At 51.0% G+C, this 26,614-nt stretch overlaps 1 protein-coding gene and 1 long non-coding RNA gene across 2 annotated transcripts in view; both read left to right on the forward strand.

The window, feature by feature from the left end:
- The window catches only part of LOC144155778 (uncharacterized), a 196,480-nt gene extending 188,960 nt beyond the window's left edge, over nt 1-7,520 (forward strand). The window contains exon 4 of the long non-coding RNA XR_013319633.1: nt 7,472-7,520. This is a non-coding gene — a long non-coding RNA (uncharacterized LOC144155778). The remainder of the gene's footprint in view (nt 1-7,471) is intronic.
- The window catches only part of LOC144155777 (Krueppel-like factor 6), a 393,838-nt gene that overhangs the window by 318,907 nt on the left and 48,317 nt on the right, over nt 1-26,614 (forward strand). The gene's annotated exons all lie outside the window — the stretch shown is intronic.

Consider the following 26,614-nt stretch of genomic DNA (forward strand, 5'->3'; position numbering starts at 1 on the left):
TGTACTAATGATACGGGGAGTTATTTCCGCGTTGCTGGCTCTGCGTGTTGTTACCCGAAGTATCCGGCGAATAAATACTTCGTGGCAGCTTTCGCGTTTTTCTCTGTCGTCGTCTTTTTTCGCGCTTGCAGCGAGTTTTCAGCGCCACGTACTCGGCGCTCCTCATCGAACAAGGAGCGGCGGGGTCGCGTTGGCGTCAGCGCGCCGAGCTGCGGGGCGGTGCGCGAGCGTCCAGACCCAGCGTGTGAGCGCGTCGTGCATAGATGAGCGCCCCAGGAGTCTCGCAGCGGCCATCCATCTCGTCTTAGTGCGCAAAGACGAGCGGGATGCGAAGATCCACTTTGTGCGCGCACCGCGTTGGCGACGCCGCGTCGGGTCGTGATCCGAAGCGCGTGATCGATTGTCAGGGCCAGCGCGTGCCACTACGGGCCCCACGCGCGAGGAAGTTCGTCCGAGTAGCACACGCCGCGCGATGTTGCGCGCTCCCCCCGCTGTGCCAGCGGTAATGCGAACTTAATTCTCGTCCCGAGGCGCGGCCGGTGCTGGGCGCGCGCGCTTTTTCTCCTCATCTTCCTGTGCAGACGTGAGGACTACGCGGTAGACCCGCGTGCAGCGCCGGGGTCATGAGCCCCGGACTCCCGCGGTGAGTGGGCCGGAAGAGTGTTGTCAGCCTGTAGCGGAAAGTTTAGGAGTATGCAACATAACGCCGCCGCGTTGATACGCGGTAATTCGCACAATTCTTCACGGCCGCCGCAAGTGCACCTTGCCCATCGGCCGTGTATCAGTGATTTTTTACTTTGAACTGGCATCCACACCATGGGGAACTAGACGTTGTCCATTCCTATCTATCTGATGCCATGTCTGGCGGCTGAATGGCAAAACGATGCAACGGCTCCATACGTCTTAGTTGGTGAACATCGCTCAGTTTAAGGCCACTGTGATGAAAATTCGGCTTGTAGTGCCCTGAAGTAAACGCTACGAATGCAGTACTGCATGCGTAATAGCAGATCGTTGTTACATGCGCGTTGTTTCGATGGGTAATGCACACTGAGAACGTGAATCGAGGTGGACGGAATTACTAGAAGGCATCCTTTAAAATATTGCTCCATATTTTAACTTGAGGAAGTACTGGACTGAATGGGAGAATGAACAAGGCGCACGCGCATGATTAACGTGATAAAATTCTTAAGCGCTGTGAAAACGTCTTCCTTGTTTCTCTAACATGTGTTTTCGGTGTAGGGGATTTGATATGCATCGAACACGGGTGCCGGTGATGCTGACGGAATCGTGGGAAATGTAACGGCGGCTTGGAAAGTGACACCGTGGCTGCATCGCTGACCGATCTGCTGCGTGGGTTTACAACTTGGCCACGCACGTGTCCGTTTCATTTGTATTGCTTTCCCCCCCTTAATCTTCAAACTTCTCTCAGTGAAGAAACTAGCCAAATTCGTATTACAGGTTAGCATCCTTTGTGTTGCCTGACCATTGCTTAAATCTACTTTCATAAAGCTCGCGGAGTTGCTTAATTCGATATGGTATCAGTGTAGAAAGGTTTGCTTTCAGTGTTCTCTTGGACTTCCTGTTCGGAACAGAAAAAACGCGGAATCTTGAATCCTCGTTTACACTTTCCGTGCTTATGATCGTGCCATCTTCAGCGTGCACATAGGGCTTTTAATCAAGCACCGCGTTGCTTCGGGTACAGTTAGCGATAAAAAAAAAAAGCTCTAGTCGATTCAACACACGACTCGTGCACCCTCAGGTACAAATGAATACAAATGACGCGAGCGGATGTGTTGCAGAACTCAAAAGGCAGCAGTTCGCCCAAATTAGAGCGGACGCTCAGATTTGAACGTTCCCAAGAAATGCCACCTATTCTACTAGCTCTACGCGCTCTGTACCGTTGTGTGTTTTTCCTCCTAATGTAGTCGTTCAGCACGCCGTTCTTGGCCGTTTCTTCGTGTCTGGGCGCGTTCGCCTCGACATTGTGAAGCAGGCCTGCAGCTGTAATAGCTCGCAGTTCGGCGGATCAACGAGGCGCGAAACAATTAAGCGGAGGAGCTGCCTTCTCGCGCGAACACGTGTGTCAGCGTCATTTATAGTATGGCGCTTAGCGACACGCATCTCTTCTGGGAATGTGTCAATTTATTCTCCCCGCCCGAGCGGGCCTCCCTCTCCGCACGCCTGGCTGCTGCCACTTTACGCAACAGCTCTTCGTGTCACCCGCCTTGCTTTGAGCTTCGCGGCCGCCACAGCTCTTTCCCCACGCCCACTGCCGCATCTTCCACGCACGCTGTCCGCAATGAATGCCCAGGAGCGAAAAGAAAACGAAGAACGCGATTACAAAAAACAAAAAAAAAAAAAAAAAAAAAAAACCGCCTGCCCCGAGAGTTGGCTCCGTGGATTTGTTTCGTGCCAGGGCTAAAGCCAGATTGTATCTGAATGCGTACTATTATGCCGCACGCGCGCCCCTGGCGCCTCGTGGGGTGTCCTTGGAGGAGTGTTTCAACAACGGAGCGCGGTCTCTCCTCTGCAGCCTGCGCGCCCTACGAGTCAGCTCCCCTCTTGGTTCCCGCTGTTTTCTTGCTCTCTCGCCTGGTGCGTGGGTGCTCTCCAGCAGCTTGCCGCTTTCTTGTCCTGTGCAGCTTCATCTCGCACTTGAAGACACACAGGCTCCTCCCTCGAGTTGGTTGAAACACTGTTTCTCACGCGACCACTCTGCGCCTGTGGTTGCAGAGTTACTTTACTGGCCTTTGGCGTTACTTGTGCTGGCAGCAAGCCCTAAGCGCAGAAAGAAAAAGAAAACAGTAGTCGCCCTCGCAGCGCCGCTATTACGAAACTGCAGCGGGGGCCAGATAATTCTAACTCATGCGGATTCTTTCAATCGGCGTCCATTCCCTGTCATACTCATGACTCCCTATAATTTGTTGTTGGTAGAAATTTTGGGTTCCTGTAAAGCTCGAATTAAGGACGTCCGATGACAAGAAACGCGTTCGCAAGTCACCTTCGATCTGCAACCATTTGTCGCACAGTGTATGCTTGTTGGACATGCCTAAGATCCAGACGTTGCGTCGAGCACTGAAATTATGTGAACTTTCTTTCTAAGTGAGTATTTCCTAACAGCTTGCACTACAGCCTATAAACTACTGCACCGATGGCAATGATCAGTTACACTTTCCTTTGTCCTTTATTAGTGGCCTTCGCCAACCGTTTTGCCCTTTCGCAACGAGGGGCAGAACAGTGTTCCCCCCCCTGTCGCTTTCTGAAAGCCTCGCCTGCTTGCACTAATTGCACCAGCCGGCCTGCGAAATCGCGCCTCCTAAGAGGGGCGCGATTTCGCAGCGATACCCGCACTCGGGACCCACATCCTTCCGAGGAAGTTCTCAGAATGTTTCGATAGTGGGCGATCGCAACTACGCGCGCCCGGCGAGCTCCGGGACCGCGCCGTTCCCCGTCCATTTCGTGCCTCGGTCGCGGCGGCTTCCCGTTTCCATTCAGGGCTCCCTTTCCTCCCGCTTTCGCCGTCGATTGATCCGTCCGTTATCTTGGCGCTCTCGAAGGGCGCCCAGCCGGCCGCAGCTTACTGGGCGCCGTGCCGACATGTATGGACGCGCCGTTGCCGCGGCCATAAAAACCGCGCGAGCGTTTGGAAGGGCACGTCTGGGCCGCTCAAACTGTCGCGCATGGACAAGGATTCGCTCGCTGAAGCGCGGACCCGAATAAACAATAGGCGTGTAGGGGTGACGAAAAATCGCCCCCCTCCCCCCTTCCCTTTCTCCCTGTGGTGCCGTCGCGTGCGGTGTGACCGAGTATTCTGAAACGGCTGCCTGCTTTGCGCTTTCGATCTTTTTCAGCCATCCTTATCTGCCTCGCCTTCCATTTTCTTCTTCACTGCGGCTATTTTTCTTACGCTCGTTCTCTCTCTCACTCACTCATTTTCTCCTTCGCCCGCGTTTCTTTTCGTTCTTTTTTCCTGCCGAGGAGAACATGCAGATATGAATGGACACTCGCCGCTGTCTGCGAAGTCACGCGTTGAAAATTAACAGGCCTCCTATGCGCATTTAAATGAGGGCTTCTTGTTCACGTTTCCTGTCTGCGTATTCTTTTTTTTTTTTCGCTGTCTCTCTAAGAGAAGGGCTGCGCGATAGAAAACTGTCTTACGTGCGTCCTCCCTTGTAATGTTCGCCCCCCTCCCTTTTCTTTCGCCCTAGCACGCTTCCTGTCCTCTCGCGCTGCACTGGCATGTGTCTTCGCGAGCATGCAGCTAAGATATTTCTTTCCTCCAGGTTTGTTGTTGCCCCCCATTTCTCTTGCTCGTTACTTTCGCCAGCCGAGAACGCGGTATCAAGACTTTTTTTTTTTTTTTTTTTCGTGCCGTAATTTGTCGGCGCACGCTGGCTCGATTTCACGGTTGCCAAGTTTTGTGCAGCGAGATAAGAAGCATTAGCGTTACGAGAGAGGGAGAGAACGGGGAAGAAAGGCGGAGGACTTTGATGAGCGGGGAAAAACGGTTGTTTTCTTATCGGGTTATTCATTCCTCGTTGCGGAAGGGGAAAAGTTGCCTCGTATTTCAAGCAGCAATAAAAGTCGAGGGGAAAAAAAAGAGAGAAAAATGTCAGCACATCTCCGTTTCCGAACTGCCGGTATCCACTAAATGAGCGTGTCATTCTGTATCGGGGTAGCGTGTGTGATACGCATTCTGAATATCGCGGGTGCGTTTACCCGCAAATCGCTCTGTGCCTTTATCACTAGGTTCATTTTTTAAACGTGAGTTTAAAAAATAAACGCGCTATTTGCTTCCTTGTGGAAATCTCTCCGGGGACCACGTGGCGAGAATGCATATACAGTCGAACACGGATATATCGAACACGCATATATCGAATTATTGTCTATATCGAACAGCCTGAATATCCCCTTGGAAATCCCATGCAAAAGCATAGCGCTGTTGTTCGAGTGTATCGAGCTCCTGATCACGGGCACGTTCGATATATCGAACCCTGCGCCGCAAGTTACCGCTTGTCGCGACTTTGAAGAGCTCGGTGATGTGCGCAGCTTTCAGATAACCTTTAGATGGGCATGTTTTATATTTCGAATTATCGATATATCGAACTTCCTCGCCATCCCCTTGGAGTTCGATATATGCGTGTTCGACTGTAGATAGGAACATGAGGTGTTGCAGGCGTACAGGAATCGAGTCCTGTCCTACGCTCTGCCGGTGTTGCGCGAATGGGAAACTAACTTATGCCAGCGGTCACGAGAAGAGTGGGTGGGTATTCAGTCCGTTGGAACTTGCAGTCTGCTGAGAATGAGGACCCTGGTTCACAAAGCTGTTGGCATGAAAGATAGTCAAGGCCTAAGGGAAGGTTGTGATTCGCCAAGGCCCGTAAGCGGTTGTTAAAATCCGCGGAAATTGAATGATGTCCCAGCACCCGGCCAGTCACAAACTGCTCTTACCTTACATGCGAACTGCTTATTGGGCCTTGGTCAAACTTATTTGTTGCATTTCCAATCCAATCCAATCTAAGTGACTACTCTAAAGTCGCAAAGACTGGATTGGCCTGGAGCACGACGTTCCTTATCAGAAAATAAAAAAAAAAATCAGCATTTAATTACGGGCCAGTGGGAGGCTGTTGGTTCGATGAGGCAGTTCTATAGGCACCCTATATTTTACGCCTGTATGTACCCACGACATTTCAAAATTTCCGAAGGCGATTCCGCACTATCAGCGAAGTGGACTAGTCTGCATGCGTATAACCACCCGTTGTACTGGTTGAAGGTCAGCACCAAAATAATGTATCTGACATTTTCCCGCATCTTCATTTCAGCTTCATCGCCACACAACAATGGCGCGTTCCGTTCGAAAGCTTCTTTTCTCCCTGCCGCTCTGTTCCTCCGTATACACACGCGTCGGACTGTGAGTGTGTGTCTGTGTAGCTTCTAGCAATGCGGCCGCTGCTTCTTCTAAGCGCCCTCTTTCCATTAGCGAGCATCCGGACCACTCGGCTCCGGCTGTCGCCCCCTCGCACACGATCGCGTCGTGGCGACGAATTGCTCGGGCCGTCTTCGTGCCGCCTCAGTTATTTCCCGTCCCGCGGTGCTCTTTGGGTAATGAATTTTGATGCATGTCGCCGGGCGTGCCTCACCGATCCCGGCGAGCAAATGTCAAGGCTACGCAGTCACGCAACTTTAAATGTGGGTTAATGCCGCCTCATTCCCGGCTCCGGACGGGACACCGGCCGGCCGCGATCCTAATCGCGCATCGAATATTCAGCCCGAGCCCTTGTCTTTCCTTTCTGACCTCGACAAAGCCTCTCTGCGGGGCGCGGCTTTCCTATCCGAGGGAATGGTCCGTCATTTCATTGCTTCATGTCCGAGATATGCGTGCTTTTCGAGACCCTCTCGATAAGTCGTCTTTTCGGGCCCCTGTGCGTTCGTCTTCACCCTAAGCTCTGAATATGCGGAAAGAAGTGGCTTTGCAGGGGCTAAAAAGACCCTGTAAAAGATCGCCTAATTCGAAAGCATGAGTCGACCTCTTTTAACACCAAGACGTTCCTATCTTAGTCTTCGGTGAGCGTGTCTGACACCTTTTTAAATATCAGGTGTAAAACTCTCTTTCGCGGGATGACTCTATTATCACTCTATTCTGAAGCAGTTACGTCGCTTTCGAGAGGGCTTAGTGAGAATGCAATTGCGAAGCAACGATAATGTACAGAAAGCAATAAAATATTTGCTCGCTAATCTTTTATCTCTATTTCGTTCTTTTTGCTCTTTTTTGAAGTGGTTCTTGTTGCATAACTACGCGTGCAAGAACAACAGCAAAAAGGCATCATTGATATTGAAATAAACATGCCGAAAACGCCTTTTTCACCTTAGGAAACGCAACTCTAGAACAAGTATAACTACCTCGGAAAGGTTGTTTGTGTTGACCCCAACCACAAGAAAGAAATCCGGCGCAGAATAGGTATGCGCTGGGATGCACTCGGCAAACACTCCCAAATAATGAAAAGTACGCTACCTCTACCACTGCAGAGAAGAATTTACAACCATTTCGTCCCGCCGGTGATAGCATACGGAGCTGAAACTTGGCGCCTTACTGCACAACAGGAAACTAGCTTCCTGGATCAGGGAACAAGCTTCAGTAGCGGATATCATAGTTCAAATACAGAAAAAGAAATGGACTTAGGCTGGCCATGTAGTGAGACGAAATGGCAACCGGTGGACCACCCGGGCAACAGAGTGGGCACCGAGAGACGGGACTAGAAGAAGGGGAAGGCCAACAGCTCAATCTAGGGACGAAATAGGGAGATTTGGTTGTTAAGAATGGGCTCGGGCAGCGCAGGACAGGAGCGGTTGGAGGGCAGTGGGAGAGGCCTCCGTCCTGCAGTGGACCTAAATGGGCTGTTGATGGTGATGACGATTCATTTGTATAGTTTCCTAATCATCCACTAATTGCTCGTTTTGTCTCTCTTTCCAGGTAAGCCAAAGTATGCGTGTCACGCCTTCAAAAGCAAAAGTGCTCGGACCCAGGTAATCCTTCCGCATTTTTTTGTTCATTTTCAGCTGCTAGGCGCAACATGATTTCAATCAAGGAGGCAATACCTGACTTACGTATTTTAAAAGCTGCTCATAAATGCTCCGAGATGATGTCGTAAATCCTTTGCTTGTTTTACAAAAGCAGAACAACCCTTTTTTTTTATGAATGCGGGCTTTGTTAGAATTCAGTTCGTTAAGCTGTGCAAGTGACCTGATTCTTCACAGGATATGTTCGACTAATGCGCGCTCAACTGTGGTAACGTCTAGAAAAGTATTCCGTAAATTCTACACTCGCCTCAATTTGCTCTGGTCAAACGCAGCCCCAAAGCGAGAGTCTTATCTGCAAATGAAGGGCCAGGCGGCTGTGTCGGAACGGGTCGATTAAGACCTTGGCAATGTCGTGTGCAGCAACGCAAAAAGCTGCGTCTATTCGAACACGGCAGACGTGCTTCATTTCCCACCTAAGAGTGATGAGGGGGTAGAGAGTAGAGTGCGTACGCTCACGGGCGAACGCAGCAACGTCGCGGGGCAAATATCATTAGACATCCTGTGATTCCGTCCCATCGAATGGCCTTTTATACGGCGTATGCAGCTTTCTTCCGCATCTCAAATTGGTTTTGCTCCCCTCGAGATTCTTTATGCTAGTCTTGGAAACGTAGCACCACCAGGGCCCGGCTGGCGAGCCGCGCGGCATTTCGCGGCCGTTTCCGATGCATGCGTGCCGACGCGAACCGACAGCGAAAGCGCACAATCGTTTCTCACGAGCATCGACATCATAGAGGAACCCTTGGCGCTGCTGAAAGTTATAAGAAGAATAGATAAGCAAAATAAAATGCCGGGGAATCTTCCTCCCTGACTAAAACGTGCCCGAGAGTGCCGTGCCGGGATTTTGCGGGGACATAAAGAGCGCACGTCTTGCCGCTTATTATTGATCGCGTGCCCGCGCCGTTTCTCTTTTATCTGCACTCTCTCTCTCTCTCTCTCTTTTAACGCCCCTAGTTGTGGGCGCTTGTCGAGGCGTTTATTCCGCTCCGTTTATCTCCACCCAAGTGCACCTGAAAATGCACGATACTACCGGCCGTGCGGTTCCATAGCCGCACATTAAACGCGTTAAACCGGGCGAAAATTCCCCTCGGGAATGTAGCAATTATGCTGGCTTGCTCTCCGTTCAAAGATGTCTATAAAAGTGGCATTTATTGTTGGGATTTTCGTTTCGCTGCGTCTAGCGGTCGCTGCAGGCAGGAGAAACGAGTAGAAGCGCCCTTGGTAACACCATTCGAGTTCTCGGTGAGCAACGTATATACGTGTTCTAGCAAAGATGCGTTTGTAGCGTAGAATCACGAAACGTACCGACCTGTCCCATTAAGTGTAATCATCAAAGCGACGTCAGACCGGAGGTATGCGTAAAACAAAAATTAAAGGCGAGGGTAAACGTCTCTGCAGAACAGTGAGATGAGCACACTGCGCAAGCGTGTGTGGTAGCCCGGCATATAGCTTTGAAGGAAGTCGTCTCCGCGAATATTTTTAGGTTTCGAAAAGTGATACGCGAGTAAAAAGGGGCTTTCTTCGGGCGAGTTCTGTTTTCATTTCGTTTTTCCCGTTCCCTGTTACAGCCAAATTCATAAGGAATGGGTCCCTTCCCGAGCCGATGAAAAACGACATCGTAATTTATGGTCGCACCCCGCTGCTGCGGTGTTGGCGGTCGGTTCGCGCCGCCTCTCGGGCTGGCCGCAAACGGGCGCCCGTGGACCCGGCGTCAACATTTCTCAATTAATTTGGCCCGCTCGCCACGCGGTCGCCCAGACGTAGAGTAATGAAACGCGCAGCAGTAAACGTTGGGATTGCGCCGAGTCGGCCAGACATTGTCATTTCCAGCTCGCGGGGTCCGCAGGAGAACGAGAGGAAGAGAAAAAAAAAAAAAAAGACTCCAGAATGCTGAGTTGAAGCAAGAAGGAGCAGACAGGACGATGTAATAAAAACGGAGGCAGCTCGTCCAAAGCTCTGTCGCTTCTTGCTTCCTGGCCCCGCGCGCTGACGTCTCCGCGGGAGACGGCGGCGCCACCGAGTCCAGTTGTATCACTGTGCTGTATATATAAAAAAGGAAAATACGCGGGAGCGAGGCTCGCGTCAGCGTTAAACTGTCTCAATGATGTTCGCTCGGGCCGTAAAATTGAGTCTCGCGGGTCAATAAAGCGAGCCGTATTTTCACGTTTCGCGCTCGTACGTACGCTCTTGATATCCAGCCCCCGCGTTCTCTTCTGATCGCTGGCTTTCCTTTCCAGACTCGGGCTCGTGCGTGTGTGCTTATTGCTGCAGTACAGAGGCCCCGTTAAGCCAAACCCGGAGTGCGGCAAATGTCTGTTTGCCTCATTATGTGCTTGCATGCAGCGGATACATTGTAGTGCGCATTACGGCGGAGAACAGTTGGGTTGGCGTACAACTTTCACTGTTAGGGCCGTTAGTTTTTACGACATCAATTCGAGCAGGAAATGATGGAACGTTTCCCTATGTTTAGGGCGTTTTTTTTAATTGATCCACTTTGGTAAGCTGTACTGCCGCTGGTGATTGGAACGACGATTGTAGGTGGTAAAATTGCTCGGAAAGCTACATACAGACACACAGGGAGGAGTTTACGAACCTTTTTGGAGCTGTTTTGTCTGAAGTTCTCGCAGGTTGTTGCGATAAAATATTAAGGCTAAAAATTAAATCTTCGTTCGGGCACAAATATCTCACAACCGAGGGTTTGCGGCTTTTGTCGAAAAGCTTTGGTCTATTGATACTGTACGCGTGGTTGGTCGGAGTCGCACTTGCGTGCAGGTGGAATGTGATACTTTCCCCCTTTGGAACTAGTGCTAAGGGAACAGTATAATAGTGGGCACAAACAAAAGCTTGCGTTTGTATGCTTCACCGCAAGGCACCCAGGCTAGCGGTCGCTGTGTCCAATGGGGCATATTTGACGAACAACAAGGGCCCGAGTTGCTCCGCTGTGAAATAACGACAGCGCAAAACGTCATGCAAATTGCACGATTGGTCTCGTCACTGGCCGGCTTTGCCTTTGTGACCGAAATTATTGTTAATTCAGGAGCGTTGTAGCGAAGCGGACCCGTGTGTATGAAAATGGTAAGGGAATTCGACAATTGGCGAGAAATGGTGGGCCGCACAGGAGCCGCTCAATGCTAACATCGATGGTGCGGATGCCAGCAGGCAACTGCAGTATTGAAAGGGAAAAAGGGAGGATCTTTCATTCATTCAATCGAAAGGTATTAACGCTGGAGGGGAGTCAAATCAGAACGACCACGCAAACCTGTTACACAAATGGAATCGAACGGCTGGTACAGTCCCTACCTATCGCATGGAATCACCAGCCGTCGATTCTTTCTTTTTTTTAACTTTGAGCATGACGTTCTTTTTTGCTTGATGTCACAACGCACACCACTTTTTGGGGCCGAATAGGTGCATTGCGGCTAAGCAGACCCGAATTTTTTTTTAGAACGTACAACGTTGGTTTCTAGCTCAAAATCTCGCGTGGTCCAACTCCATCAGTAACAGGTTTTGGCTGCGTTGGGAAGGACTCGTAAGATACCTACCTTGGAGGGGGGCCCCTCCCGAGGTGGTGGAGACTATTTGTTGCAAATTAAATTGAACATGTATCGATTACACTGATCAATAGTAGTGCGTCTACGTAACTGTACAGAACGGACAAAAGTTTTGAGCTGTGTTCGCAGCTCTCATGAGGAACTGCTGAACAGTGCGTGGAGTCCACAAGAACGACTTATTCAGTCTACCCTATATCGTGTATATCGGGGAGGAAATGACCATTTGTTAGATCGTGTTCTACGTCCAACACGCAACACAACCGCTCTGCCATCAAATTTTTTTTTCGTGAGGAAACATGGCTGTCATCATTTCATATATTCCTTATCTAAATAGCACCGGCACCGCGCATTCTGCTGCGTTCTATTCGGTTCCTGTTTTTTTCCCTCGCCTAATGGTCCCTACGTGTGTCTATAAAAGCGCATGCTGCGTGTCAGAGCATCTCGCGCGTTGCCCGGTCCTTGTTTCTGGGGGCGCGCTCCCCGTGGCGTCCTGCGGCTGCGTGATGAACAGCGTGTGAGAAGAGCAGGAGGAGATGGTGCGAGGGCGAGCGGCAAGGAAGCGGGGTCGGGAGGCGCAGCGGGCGAGGAAACTTCAAATGTCGTTCGTGTCGGGACTCTCGCGCTTTCGCGCTTATGTGTTTCACATTCGGGGACGTCCGTCTTTCTCGACGTCTTTCGCTCCACCCCGTTTCTGTCGAGGGCCGCAGTTGTTCCTCGCAACACTTTGATTCGCTCCTCTTTTTGTTTTTCTCGGCCACGTTGTCGACTTTCTGGGGGCCTACCCGGGAGGGGCTCGAGAGGAGCGAGAGGGCGCAAAAGCAAATAGCGTACACGTACTTGTGGACGCCTGCTCTTGGGAAATTAATGGCGCTCGGGTAAGTTTCGGCTGCGGGGGAAGGCACACAAGCAACCTGGAAATCGGGGACGCGGCTCTGAAAGCGGGCCTGGCTGAGGAGAAGGGGGGTCCCGAGGAGAGAAAAAGGAAGCCAACGCGCCAACCGATTCGAACTCGTCGAAGGGAATGTGTCGGGGGGTAAAAAGAAGAGGGCGAAAAAACAGCCAGCCGCATAACAGAAAATGAACAGTCGGGTGGAACGCAAGCTCCGGAAAGCAATGACGCTAGCGTCCTGATAGATGGCGCTGGCAGGCTCCCCGCTATTTTCCGTAGGAAATGCACACACGGAGGCCTCTCGCTGCTCGGGGCTCACGCTCCACCGCCCGCCTCTCCACTGGCACGTTCCGCGGCGCGTTCTATAAGTCGCCGCTGCGCCCAGACGGCAGGATGGAGTTATGACGCGGCTCGACAAGCCGCATTCTAGTTTCTGCCCCCTCCCCCCTTCGCGATTGCTGGCCGAGGAGAGGAGAGATCTTGGCGCGCGTTCATCGCCGCAAAACTGCATTGGGGTCGCCAAGTGCGGTAGCGAGCATTTCTTGTTTTTCAGACAAGTGGTGCCCCTAATGAAGTGAGTTAAATTCAGTTAGAAAAGTCTCAGATTTGCAAAGATTTCTTATTTCGCGATAAACGAAGGGTTTGCACTTTTATTCTACGTGTTTAACCCTGCACCGGTTTGAGGTGATAACAGCCGCTTGCGCCACTTTTATGCCCATCCGAAGAGGCGCTCTGTGCCCGAGGTGAGGCGTTTCTTGGTGCCCCGCAGACACGCGCGCACACGGGGATCCTAGACGAGGAGAAAGCAAACAGAGCCTTACAAAGTGGCACGTTCCGATGTTAATAAGTGGCGCTTGTTGACATGCAAATGAGACCTCGGAACGTTCGCATACGCACGGCTTTATTCCGGCACCCGAGCCGCGATCATGGCTCTCCGCCGGATGGAACCGGACCGGTCGACTCGGCAGTCTGGGGCAAGGAAAGGGGTTCTCAGGCTTTAAGAGCCCGGCGTTATGCAAACAGGGGCTTAAATTTAGGGAGCTTCGAGTGGAGCCGGGTTCGGTGCGCGGTCGCGTCCCCGCGTGTTCTCCGGGTACACTTCCGGCTGGCCGAACGCTTCCCCTGGAGCGCGCTAGACGACGCGCAGGGGGCGTAGTGTGTTCAGTGTGTGGCGCGCTGGTTTACCTTTCGCGGGGCGAAATAATCTGACACGCTGGCGGGCTTTAAAACGGCAAGAGATTGGCGCTTTCATTTCCGGCTCCGCGAGCGGCGGCCGCAGCGCTAGCCTTATTGTTTGACCGGTCGCGGGATCAGCCTTTCATCTAGACCGACGCGCGGACATGCCTGTGATATGATGCCGACGCACAATAACCTTCTCGAGCACTCCCCTTGGTCTTGGCGGTTCCCGACGTGCTCGGCGTGTGCGATGGGGCAGCCGCGGAACGGCAAGGCTGCTGCCTCCCTTCGACACCCTTATGACGTTAATAGATGGCCCCCGCAGGGTGCGCACGTGGCGTCGCTTTGGTGAATGCACCGAGGACTGTTCTTCGGACCTGCTCGTTTCCCGAGCCGAGAAGGAAGGAGAAGCGGTGACTCAATTGCTGCCCGCTGTCGAATGAACAAGGCTCCAGTTGTTTTCGTTTCAACTTCAGAAAAAAAACTAACATCGACGAAAAATTTCCTAAAAATTGGACTTCCTGAACAAAAAAGAAAAAAAGAAGTCGTTTTGCTTTTTTGTTTACCAAAACCATTCAAAAAGTTCTGGAAGGCAAGTGTTTTTTTTTGTATTTATGTGATGAATGTACCTAGACGGTACTTCAGTATTTTTGTATTGACATTAAAATCAGGTTTTATCTCGATCATTTGGCGCAAAAATCCAAGACCATGAACTCGTTGCGACCAAGCTCGGTCTTTGCGGCAATTCTATAAAACAAAATAAAGACAAAATGGGATGGTACGTATGATAACTACATACTGGAACACTGCACAGGAGCGGGAGGCCGGTGTAGACAGAGAGAACGGCTTTATTTTCCGAGGGGACATGCATTTTGCGGCGGGGAAGAAGGAAGAAAGAGGGAGGGAATTATGAAAAAGTTGTCACAGTTCCGGGACAAGGGCCCTCCAAAGCTCGTGAGGTCACAACTCGCTTGCAGTGGTCGTGAGGGAAACACAGGTGAGTGTTTATGAAGTCGGTCTTGGTTACCACACCAGCTTGTGCAGACAGACCACTGGTTACTGTATATTTTATGATTGTCTCTAGTGATCCTGAGTCTGGCGAGCGCGTTGAAACTGCGTTTCCTCGTCTGCAGGTGGGGGTGAGGGCGAGTGTTGGAGAAAAAAAACTGTGGTTGATTCCTCTGTCATAGCGAACGGTAAAACACGAAAGGGAAATGGGCAGCGAAATCTGCGGCTGAGAGTGATTTGCGGGTCGGCGGCTGTCTTGTGGGTGTGCTTGGCGAGCGACGTCCAGTTGGTGGGTCTCTTCGGCAAAGGTGTACTGGCGTCACTTCCGTGACGGATATGACTTCAGTGAAATCTTGGTGTATCCTTGCATAAACACTGTCGTGTTAAAACATAAAACCCGAAAACAAACAGCCCTAAGTATAACGCACTCTTTTGTACTAAAGGTTGCTTCTCCGCAAGAAGACCCTGTGTGCAGGGGTGCACCCTTTACAGGCCGCTTGCTTCGTTAAATGGCGTCACTTCCGTGACGGATATGACGTCATTGAAATCTTTGCGTACCGGGGAATAAAACGCTTTCGTGTTAACATTTTCATCATGCTCCTTGAAACCTGCTCTCTCCGTGCGCGGCTCTCGGCCGAACTAGTGGACGAAGAACGTTTCCTGACAGGGCTAGAGTCTGCGGTGTTCTTGCGCGTAGCCCAGGCAAGGTTGCCACGGTAACAGGAGGTGGCGCGCTCTTACCCCTCGTGCTGCAGGCAGGACATCCTGTCCAGTGCCACGCGTGGCCACCCGTGGTCGGAAATCCCAGTTTCGGGACGCTTCCGCACTCTCGCGCACCACCAATCCGATCGCTTGGTGCCCTTCGCCGCTATTGCTCGGAAGCGGGTCGGGGGGAAGCAGGCGCCCTAAATGGCTGACCTCGTAGACGCCATTATCCCCTGAATTTGAGCCTTTCATACGTCCTCTTGTATTTTGCTCTCTCTCTCTCTCTCTCTCTCTCTCTCTCTCTCTCTCTCTCTCTCTCTCTCTCTCTCTCTCTCTCTCTCTCTCTCTCGCGCGCGCGCTATCTTTTGTTTTGTTCGTCCTGTCGGCGCTACCTTGTTGACATCGTGGCGCGGCAGTACTGTGAAAGCCACTTGATTAGGCCTTCCTCGTGGCACTTTTGAATGCAAACAACTAAAAACCCGTATTTAATTTTTATCATTACAATGGGATTACGAAAACCTGCTTTAGTTGATGTCTATAATTTAAAGTAAAAACTGGAGATTTAGCTCGGAAAATGTCAAGTTGATAAAGATAGTAATATAAAAAAGCACTGTTTTGTTATTTCAGACTTGCCGGCCGTAGCACGTGTATACGCTGCGGAAGCACACGCGTTCTTTGTTGCAGCACGTTCCTAGCAATGCCTAATTTGTCGGTCATTATCTCCTGTCAACTTGGGCCGCTATCACTAGTGATATTTGTGTTGATGACCTTACTGGCGACTTTTTGCAACATTTACGATGGTAGTCATCCGGGTTAGAACGCTCCTGTGGCGGCGGAAGTAACAACTAGGCAGCAATTTTTTTTCGTATTTTCGTTTTTTTTTTACGCAGCAACTTTTTTTTTCGTATCCGAAGGTGATATGAGCGCAGCAGCCCTCGTTGCCGCTCGTATCACCTTGGGATGATCGCTTGTTTTGTTTTTGTTTTGCTTTTGTCTTAGTTGTGGGCAATGGGGTGGCGTTTCAATTTCAATCAGGAAGAGTATTTCAGCCATCATTTTTTTTTTCAACTATTGTTTGTTTTCTTTTTTATTGCTTGTTTGTCTTTCTGCGCATAGGATATTCGAACTTCTGTATGTGCTGGAGCTGTGTGGCTGTTCCACGAATTTAGGGTGCTTGCGCCTAATCAGGGTTGTCGACCGACTCAGGATCATAATTATTTCATATAGCAGAAATAAGAAAACTGATTGTAATTTAGATTGTTGACCCGGACGGCTACACTCTAAGGCAATACCATCGTTCGGCTTCACCGCAATACATGCCACCAACACGGCGAAGGACAGCGACGTGCATACTATTGACTCAAAAATGTGATCTGCGTTGTGGCACTGTGCAATTTAGAATGTGGTGCCTGCATTGCATGATGCGCCAGCGCGGACCGAACTTTTCAGTCGAATCGTCAGCTAGACTCATAACCTGGGTGTAGCTCGGACGGCCCCAAACTTAAGTACATATTTCTAAATGCGAACTCTCAGACAACGCCACGAGTTTTCCTCGATGCGACGGTCCCGAATAATGGCCAAATGCTGGCAGCAGAAAGAAAAGAGAATTCCGCGAGCAGTGAATTCCGGGATTGTGATTTGACTAGAAAAATGTCATCTGTGCTGTGGTATAGCGCAACGCAGAATGTCATTCTCTCGCTGCGTGATGCCCCTGCGTGTATTATGCCCCTTTTTCAGCGCAGTACCTCGTAGTCGGGCGCGCTGTGGCTGAGTATGCCTGCGGGAGTGTCTCCCTTCATTGCAGAGCCGCCGCATTGCCGTCGGGGCAGAGGGCTGCATTTTTTTAGAAACTTGTGACAGCCAGTGCTGGACACACACTTCATGCGGCAACACTACTGGAGCGCTTTGCACAATACATAAATAAAAAGACCCCTATAATGAAGCACTAAGGGCTTCATTATAGCGGTCACGCACACTTGCCGCCAAACGCGACAAAAGAGAGCCATATTGGTCCCCGACGAGGGGACTGTAATACGCGCCACCTCGGTACACACCGGGGCCCCACAGTGCCAATCACTGTGCGTGCCGGTCAGTCCAGTCGAAAGCGCTCGTCGCCGTGCGCGCTGTCGTGCTGCGGTTTCGACATGCGGCGTCGCTCCTGACGTCATGTCGACCCATCGATTCCGGAGCCACGCCTCTGGTGCCGTCTGGTCTCCGTCTGGTGTCGCTCCCGGCCACTTTGAGCGAGGGGTGCAAAACTTGCGCAAAAGAGAAAGCGCCAGTGTAGCAACCTCGGCTTCTACTTCACTCCGTTGGGGGGCAACGCAGTTTGCGAAATGGGCGCCGCGGAGGAAGGGCGGGAGCCGACCGTCGAAACTGAGGGGCCCGCCGTGCGAGCCCCGGGGTTGATCACGGAGCTCGTAAGCCACGTCGGAGAACACGCCGCGACCCGCACGACATATCACGCTCCGTTTGGCACCAGGGCCCAAGTAGAGGCCACGATCGGATGTCCGTTCTCCCTTTTGGACGAAAACGCGCCATTCCCACGTGTCGGTTTTCCGTGCATTGTTAATGTAGCTCAAGTTGTCCGCCTTTCCATACTGCTTTATCGAACCGCCGAACGCTAATGCAAGCCACCATTAATGGATAGCTTTCCTAATCAAAATACACTCCAAAAGGGCGCTAGTGGGTCGCTTCTATACAATGCAATTCGAATGTCCATTCGCTGCGCTCAAGAGACCCAATTTGACAGAGAGCAAGGGCCGACATAAGATTTGATTTGAAATGCGTCGTTGTCTTCCCGCAACGGCATCCTCTTATTGCGAAATGTGACGGCGCAGACCCCATTTTTTTATTCGTATACTTGGCTCCGTGATGCATATATTTTGTCCCTTCGATCGCAATAGGTCGCGTCATTTTGTGCTTGGATTTTCTGCAAGCACGAAAGCCATGTACAATGCGTCGTGGCGACTCCGAAGCAAATGCAGTCCATGATTGCTTGACAAGTAGCTCAGTAATTCCTCCAGCATTACTAGATTGGAAACTCCGTGTATGGTGGATGTTGCGGATTGCTCGCTCTGCTATAAATTTCGTTCATCAGTTTGGGTCGAGATTCTTCGGCTACAATTAGTAGCCGTATTTTTTTTCGCTCCTTATCATTAAAAAAACAGGCGTTGGAACAGCTATGTTCTGGTAGCTGCTTTGATTCGTCACTTCAGTTGATAGTACTTGAACTCTAACTCTCGTGGGTCTATACAATAAAGTTTTCTCCCTCTGTCTCTCTCGTCGGAACAAAAAATACAACTAAATTTGTCGAGCAGCGTTTATATTCCGTTGTACATTGCCAGCTCAGGGTTACGGCTTTCAGCACGACAGTCGCACGATTAAAGAGCCGCTCCAAGAGGCCTTTGTAGCTTCTCGTTTGACTGTTTGCCTCCCGAAGGAAAACGTCCCAGACGCGTGGTCTGCACGATGCGATTAGCGCGGAAGCACGGCTGAGCGCTTCCACGACGAACAGCAAGAGAAGGCTCGTTCGTGCGCTGTGGCAGCGCGTTAGCGGTCGCCGGCCATTAGGCCGTCGCGCGACCCGGACACATGGCGCGCAGGCTAAACAAGCGGCCGACCAGGCTGTCGGCGCGCCGCGTCCCGACGACGGCGCGCACGATGCAGGCGGCGCGTGTTCCTCGTCTCGGCCTGCTCCTCCACCACCGAGCAGGGAGGCGCGACCCAGCGGGCCTAAATTTAGGGCCTCCTTTGCCCGAGCGCCGCCGCCCGCTTCTGCGGTGGCTGTCTAAACAGCGGCAGAGTCGTGAATGAGCCGGACTCGAGACGCGAGCCGCTCGAAGACGGCGACGTACGAGACCGAGATGCCCCTGATGACGGGCAGCAGCAGGCCTTCTTCCGGTGGCCTCAGCGCGGGGCCGACTTTCCGCTCGGCTGCCGTCGTCCGTTGTGGCCCGGAGGGGGCGATCGCGTGACGAGGACCAGGGTATACTGGCGTTCGACGGCCGAGATTGGCCTCGGGTCCTGGCAGCCCCGTCGCGAGCCACGGCCGAGGCTTTGGCAGCGGCTTAGTCATGGCCTGTGGCAGCCGAAAATCTTCCGGTGGCCTCAAAGCCTCTGCGGCGGAGACCGAACGGGTCCTCCGGCCTGTTGAGGAACATTTGTTTTCCGCTCGGGAACGACCTCATATTTCTCCTTTCTTGACCCTTCCTGATCTCCCGATTCCGCTGGGCCGACTCCATACTGCAGAGCGAGCCTGCTTCTGCGCCAAGCTTGACCCAGACAAAATAGCCGCTCGCGGACCGCACCTACGTTTACTTTCTTTTGGCACGTCTTTTTCCTGCCCCTTCGAGCGCACGTTTGTCCGAGCGCTGTTCCTGGCAGATAGCGCGTTCACATGGAAAGATTTCTTCCGGTCTCCAAGGAATCTTCTCGCCGCCGTGCTTCCATTGTGCTCAAGTCGCATTTTTTTTTTTCTTGCAACAGTTTGTTTCTTGTTTTTCTGCGCCGGATTTCTGGCGCACATCTCAGCCATGTACCGTTTTTTTTTTTAGTTTTGTGGAATTCTGATAGGGATCTTTTTAATATCGTCGTGCAGTTTTTTAGCTCTCGATCTTTGCCGCGGTGAAGGCGACTTCGCAGGAAGAATGTTGGCTTAAAAGCCGCTTCTTGCACATCGTCTTGTTCTCTTTTCGTTATTACCTCTGCGCATCGTCAGTGTTCTTCTCGTAGCAAAATATATACGACGTCGCACAAACTGTTGCCCAGTTTCAAGCTTTAAACGCCTTATACAATCGCATTCTTTTAAAGGAACCTGCCGAAGCACAGGAGTCTCGGAAAACACCATTCCCTGGCTACTTGCTGACATAGCTATAGGGCAGTGTTTCCCACGATGTTGCATAACTGTCCTGTACTAGACAAAACTTTGTAATTCTTCCATTGTGCGCATGGCTACTTTATTTCGAGTTTTTTCCTTGCACTACATTGCGTGCCATTTTTATTTAATTTTTTTTCTCTCTATTGCTGCTTTCCCGATCTCTCACATTCACTTCACTGCATTGTAATCATCCCCATCTGGCGTAGCAAGCACTGCCGCTAGCAGAGCTGACCTCTCCAGCCCACATTAAAGAGTTGTCTCTCTCTCTCTCTCTCTCTCTCTCTCTCTCTCTCTCTCTCTCTCTCTCTCTCTCTCTCTCTCTGTAAATGTCTATCCTGATTTCAAGCAAGTTTTTATTCCCTTTTCCGGGGCTTTAGCGCCGAAATGTTTCTTCCAGCTTACAGCGAAGCTGTTAATGGCGTCTTCCCCAGCAGTCGGTGTCGTTGTTGTCAACAGGAAAAAAATTGAGAACTGCGCTCCCCAATCCGTCACTGTCTTTCACGTTAGTGAGAAGGGGATGACAGCCTTTCCCCTCGTCGTGGAGGAGGGGGGGGGGGGGGGCGGAATCCTCTCCTCAAGAGCTTATATATAGGAGGAATGACATCGATGAGAAGGACCGATCGACACGCCATTTTTTTTTTTTTTGTCTTGGTGCCAAGTATGTCTTAGTGCCAAGTATGTCTTATTTGCTATCTGTTAATCAAAGTTCGCGTAGGAATGAGTTCGGGCTCCTTTATGAGTCCGTGAGGTAGACATTCTGAAGGAACGATAGAGCTGGACAAGTGACCGTTTGTAGAAATGCGTGTTAGTTTTGTGTTCCTTTCCGGGTTTTCCACTTTTGTTGACGTTTCATATGCGGACTGCTAGTGCAGTAATGGTATCTCGGCGTTAGTTTTTGCCGCGTTACCTGTTTGGAGGTTCCCGGCAATCGCGTCGTCTTTCGCAAGTGCGCCGTCAACAACAACAGCAAAGACAAAGTTTCTTCGGGGCAGCCCGCTGGCGTTGATAATGGCAGAACATGTAGTGGTCGCACTCTATTTTTTTTTATTCCTTCGCTGGAAGGTATACGCTAGTTCAAGCAGTTTAATGTGGCTTGAGAAATAACCGCACAGCTGGTCCAATGGTGGAGAAAGCCAAACATGTCACCGAAAGACACAAGGCTAAAATTGGCCGCATGCTACGAATCATAATGGGTTCGTTTCATCGCCAGAGGAAACATTGCCAGTTTCCTCTTTGCACTGTCGCTTTCGAAATCGTTGACGCAGCAGCGGCGGGCATTTTTAAAGATGACGTCAAAGCTCGTCGAGTGTGGAAGCCGAGATATACTCAAGGGGAGATTTATCCTTCCTCTAATCCGCGACGACGACAGTATTATTTTGCAACAGTTGTCTATGCATCGATCTTCAACGAACGGATTCTTCGGCCGTGGAGTCCTTTTTCCTCCGTGAATTCGACGAAGCAGCGAAACGCTTACTCTCTACACACACCGTGGTTCCAAGATTATATCTTTCAACTTCCCGCTTTGCTTGCAGCGCAAAGTATGCAGATAGGAGTCGCTTCTGTATGAGCCATTTTCTATCCACGATTCTTTGTTGAGCGCATCTTGCTTCGCATCTGCGGCCTAGTTTGAATTTGATTTTGTTAAGACCGCCTGAATAAATGACAATATGCGCAGTAACTTGCTAGAACTCGAATACTGGAATACAACATTTCTCATGTGGCACTCGGTTCTTCCCTTATGCCTTACGCAATCAAACAATTCTGGAACTGGCAGTGCAGTGCCAATAATTCGTCCGAGCCCTCTGGAAAATGTTTCTTGGTCCGCAACCGTTTTTGCCTTTTCGTGATGTATATTTTTCCTTGTTTTTTCTTTTCTGGGGCATTTTGCTCCTGTGTAAGCTATGTCTATCAACCTTTCGAAGTATGGCTTTTTTCTTTTCGCGCCTCGTTTTGTACTTTGCAGATACCTTCCTATCTTCTCTGCTTGTGGGCACTACCGTTTTGTCACTCTACCGCTCTAGCCCTCGGGATCGGTGTTTTCCGGGTGCTAACAGTACATGGTCAGGTCCCGTTAGTAGGCATTCTATAAAGAGTTGTAGAAACGGGGTTGTTACCTTTTTGGAAGAAATGCGCCAGAACGTAATGCTCAGGTGGGGTCAGGTGAAGGGCTTCGTGGCGTCCTATAAGGAAACTGGAGCCGGCATCGTGCGATAACATTAATACCGCTCGGCTCAACAGCACGTAGCAATTAAGCAGCTGCATACGTGAACAGCATGCTGGGGAGGATTAGGAGAGGCGGGACAGAGATGGCGTCAGCATAGGAAAGGCAGGTATGAGGAAACTCGGCTCCTATCGAGTGAGGAATTGTTATGGAGGTTAGCCGCCGTGGGAAATTGAAGCTGCGCTCCCAGATAACGGAAAGAGCGAGGAGAAGGGCACTTCCTCTCTCTTCGCAACTCTTACGGACAACCTGTTACCCGAGAGAAGTTACAAGGCCAGTGTGGTTCCGCCACTGGCTATGGACGACAGCGAGGCGACAACAGGAAAACTCAAGAGGTTGGTCAGAGCCGTCATGGTTTAATAAAATCTGTAACAATATATCTACCGGGAGCTGACAGCTCGGAGCCACCTGCGTGTAGCAGCAGGTCGTCAGGAGCATCGTTACTGCAGCCCCCGCGAAACGCGCCAACATTTCCATATCTCAAATTCGACTTTCACAGCACACCCTGCGTGCACTTCAGGGCTGCACTGTCGGTTCCGAACGGCGTCCCTTTCGTGTTGGGCTGGAAGCAGCGTTTCACAAGAGGACGCGCCCTGTGTTGATCCGTTATTGAAGTCAGCCGGTGTGAACATTTCCTCCGGTTTCGTAATCCCTTTTGGGGCTGGGAGGGGAGAGTGCGGTGCACGACTGAGGCTTCGCGTGCACAGGCGTTCTTTCCTTCGTGTGTTGGCCACTGGCTTCCTTGCTCTTCCCGTGGTCGCGTTTCCCTCTCGGTTTTCTTGGTTACTGATCATTTCTATGTACCTTGCTCCTTCTACGGCGGCGTTGCTTTTCTGCAGGCTCGCGTTTTTTTAAGCAATGCTGGAGGCGCAGAGAGAGAGGGTGTGAAAAGAGGGGAACCTCGCTCCCTCCCCCGACTGGCTCTAACGTTTCCTGCAGTTCCCCCACCCCGTTTTCATGTGTCGATGCAGCCCCCTTTTCCCCTACTGCCGCGCCCTGACGTTGACGACAGCTGTCTGAGCTGTCAGGGGCATGCTACGGGAGAGCCGCCGAAGCGTGCTGCTTTCTTCCCCGCGGCTTCGTTTGATTACTTATTCAGCCTGCGCTCTTGACTGGTGCTTTGCCTTTTCTATGGTACGACCACCTTTCTTCTTTTGTAATCTCTCGACAGTTTGCCTCGCTAATTGCGCAAGCCTAAAGGCTGCAGCAGAACTTTGTTCGCTATGCGGAAAGGCACATACGGCGACACCAAAGCTTGCAGTAGAATCAATGGGGGTGGTATTCGCCACGTCGGGGCTGGCGCCGGGGAGGCCGTACACCTTGCGCTACCGCGGCGGACGCTCGGGCCACGCGGTCCTCCGGCGCACGGGGTGCGGACGCGTCCACGTGGTGGCCAGCCGGCACGCCGGGCGACAAGCGGCCGTGCCCCCGGGCGGCTGCGGCCGCAAATAGCGTTTTGATAGCTCATGGAAGCTGCATTGCGGCCTCCGAGCTGCGCCCGAGGCCCGACCCGCGTCCCCTGCAGCTGTCACCCGGCGCGGTAGGGGAACGTGGCTTTGAATCGATGGCTTGGCCCCGACCGATGCGGAGCTCGGCCGGCCTCCCGGTCATGCATGCCAACGCCGCGCTGCATCTCTGCGTGCACTGCGCCAGGGCGGAGATGAATGGCAGAAGCCTTTGGGCGCCCGTTAAAGCGCAGCTTTTAATGAGGAAGCGACCACTAATGAGGCAGTCTTCATAAAGAGCCGGCTTTCTAAACAACTGTGCCCCGCTTCGGTTCTTACATCAATCTGCGCTGCAGTCGATGGAGAGCTGTCGATTGGCGTTCCTAACATTCGTACGGTATCCATATATGACCCTGGCAGGAGGGGATGAGCATGTCATGCACGGCGCTGTGCACGGATACGCTCCTGCTCTTAATTGGGCTCGCTTTTTGTTTATGTCAGAATTATTTTCGTCCACATTGATGGTCAGCGTGGTACTGGCGCTGTTCCTTCTGGGCATTAATTGCAGTCCGCCTGGAACGATCCACCCATAGCAGAGACGGCTTGAGAAGATGGCGAAGTCGATCACTGTCGGCAACTTACGCGAGCAGCTTACGTCGGAAACGAGTAATTAATGCACTTTCGTAGAGATTATCATCAACATTGTTCCCTTTCTAAATGTTTAGCACATGCCCCTGTTTCATCTCCGATTATTCTGTAGGATATAGCAGCTGCTGCGGCAAATTAAACCGACAGCCACGGTATTAAGGCCGCGTTAGTTTTAATGATTGCGTCACTGGCCCAGGTGACAGAATACTTCAGATAATATTTGCCGCTAGTAAATGTCCATTTTAGGTGATAGGTCGTAACAAAAATTGTCAAGCTGTGCCAAAAATGCGGGGGACTTTTCGCTGGTTGTAGAGACATTTCCCGCTTATATGCTAAAGTAATACTATTGCCCATAAATGAAACTTTAAGAGCGTCGTGTTAGGATCTTACTTTACTTTTTTTATTTGTATTGCAGAAACAGGTAAGGGAGAGCGACGGGCTTCAATATAAATGTGATTAATCATAAGGTTTCTCGAAAGGCACACGAACCGAAAAAATAAAACGGAATAGAAAGTCCTTCACGTGAAGAATAAGTTCGCTCTTGCGAAACCTCCTCTAAGTTTTCCCTGAAGATCCGCTTACTTAAAGATGGGCGACACAATAACTCAACAGTTGGAAGACCTCACTGTCGTGCGAGCGTGCATTCGGTGACCATCCTCTCTCCCCGCCTGAATGCCCACGGAATGAGGGTCCTGCAGTACGAACCTTGGAACTAATCGTCCCTGAGAACCAATTCGAAATGGCAGGCGCCCTGAATTATATTTCCTTTGCATCAACGCCGAGTTAGGGTAACCGAGTGTTGTGCAATGCGCTGGCGCGTTGGAGAAAAAAGGAGGTAGCTTAAGAGGGACAAAAAGTCTACCCGAGGGGCGGACGACAAACGACCGACGTCGCACGGGGAACGACCGTGCAATAAACACGTCTACTCGTGGAGCTTTTGCAGTGTTGTAACGGCGGGTGGCGTTGAACGTATACAGGGTGTCCCAGCTATCATGCACCAAGATTTAAAAAAAGAGTAAAGGATTAACTCGAAGAAAACCTAGTGCATAATGTTCGCAGTACTATGAAGAAGCGGAGAGTAATTTTTTCGTTAATGAGACTTAATTAACTAATTATAATTAATTATCTAACTCGAGAAATACTGTCCTAATCACTAAAGTGTCAATGAGGCACTTGTAGGTAACCACGAGGGGCATCTAACTGCGGTATTTTCAGCGATGAACTAATTGCGTACACATTTATTCTGACTGATAAAGAAAACCCGCGAAATATGAAAAATACCACGTGACGGCGCCTCCGCGCGCACCGTAAAGCAACGCCCTCAAACAGGCTGCCTCTGAGTTAGCCAGAATGAAATAGACAAAAGAAAGAAAGAAGAAATCGCGACCGAGTTTGTTCCTTATCTGCACACGCGTCCCGCGAATCTTGCTGCTGCTGCTCCTTCCATGCATGCTATTATCAAGGTGATGGGCTGTCTCTTCGGGCGGGTAACACGCAAAGCAGTTGCTTTCAATCAGCTTTGTTTGGGGACGCTGCTTCACAATGCGCGCGTAAGCGTCGTCACGTGGTATTTTTCATATTTCGCGGGTTTCCTTTATCGGTCAGAATAAATTAGTACGCAATTAGTTCGTCGCTGAAAATAGCGCAGTTAGATGCCCCTCATGGTTACCTACAAGTGCCTCATTGACACTTTAGTGATTAGGACAGTATTTCTCGAGTTAGATAATTAATTATAATTAGTTAATTAAGTCTCATTAACGAAAAAATTACTCTCCTCTTCTTCACAGTACTGCAAACATTATGCATTAGGTTTTCTTCGAGTTACGCGATTTCTCTTTTTTTAAATCTTGGTGCATGATAGCTGGGACACCCTGTATATGAAACGCATTTGCTTCCCGGGTTGCGCAGCGTGCATGCCGACTCTAGCGCTTTGTTGGAATCGCTGCTGGTTGCCGGTCATACCCTGCTTCGGTGGCAATTTACGCAGCCGCTGTCAACTCGAGTGAAACGCGAGAATAGCACGTGTGTTCTAACGTCACTAAGTCCCAGTCTCTCTCTCACCAAGTCCCAGTGCCATTCGCTCTTCGGTACAGGCTTCATTGCTGTAGCCTCTGTTAATGGCAGGCTCTTCACGCAACGAGTGAGTGTCCCCTCAAGCCAGTTCTGTATCCCCTTCGTGTTGCTTTTGTTGAGCAGCCATATAGTGCGAGCAAAATGTTTTCAGGCACATACGTGATTAAAGCTGTAGATCCGAAACTGCTCGAACCACACTGCCGAATCTCACGCTACGCCACAATACAGGCGTCGTGACTGTGTACTTATTCTGCCGATATATACTACGCCCCGTTCATGTTGGGGCCGTGCGGGCGCAGGCAGCGTTGCATCCTGCCCCGCCTGACCCCTGGCGCGGATTCTGGCGGGCCCTCTCCCTTCCGCCTTTCACCCAATTACTGTAATCGCCAGGCAGCTATCCCTCATTAATAGGCGGCCGGGTCAGCTGTCTCCTCGCGTGTCTGG

This window comes from Haemaphysalis longicornis, unplaced genomic scaffold, assembly GCF_048455015.1.
Source record: "Haemaphysalis longicornis isolate Haplotype H1 unplaced genomic scaffold, Haemaphysalis longicornis Haplotype H1 scaffold_1, whole genome shotgun sequence".
Lineage (NCBI taxonomy): Eukaryota > Metazoa > Arthropoda > Arachnida > Ixodida > Ixodidae > Haemaphysalis > Haemaphysalis longicornis.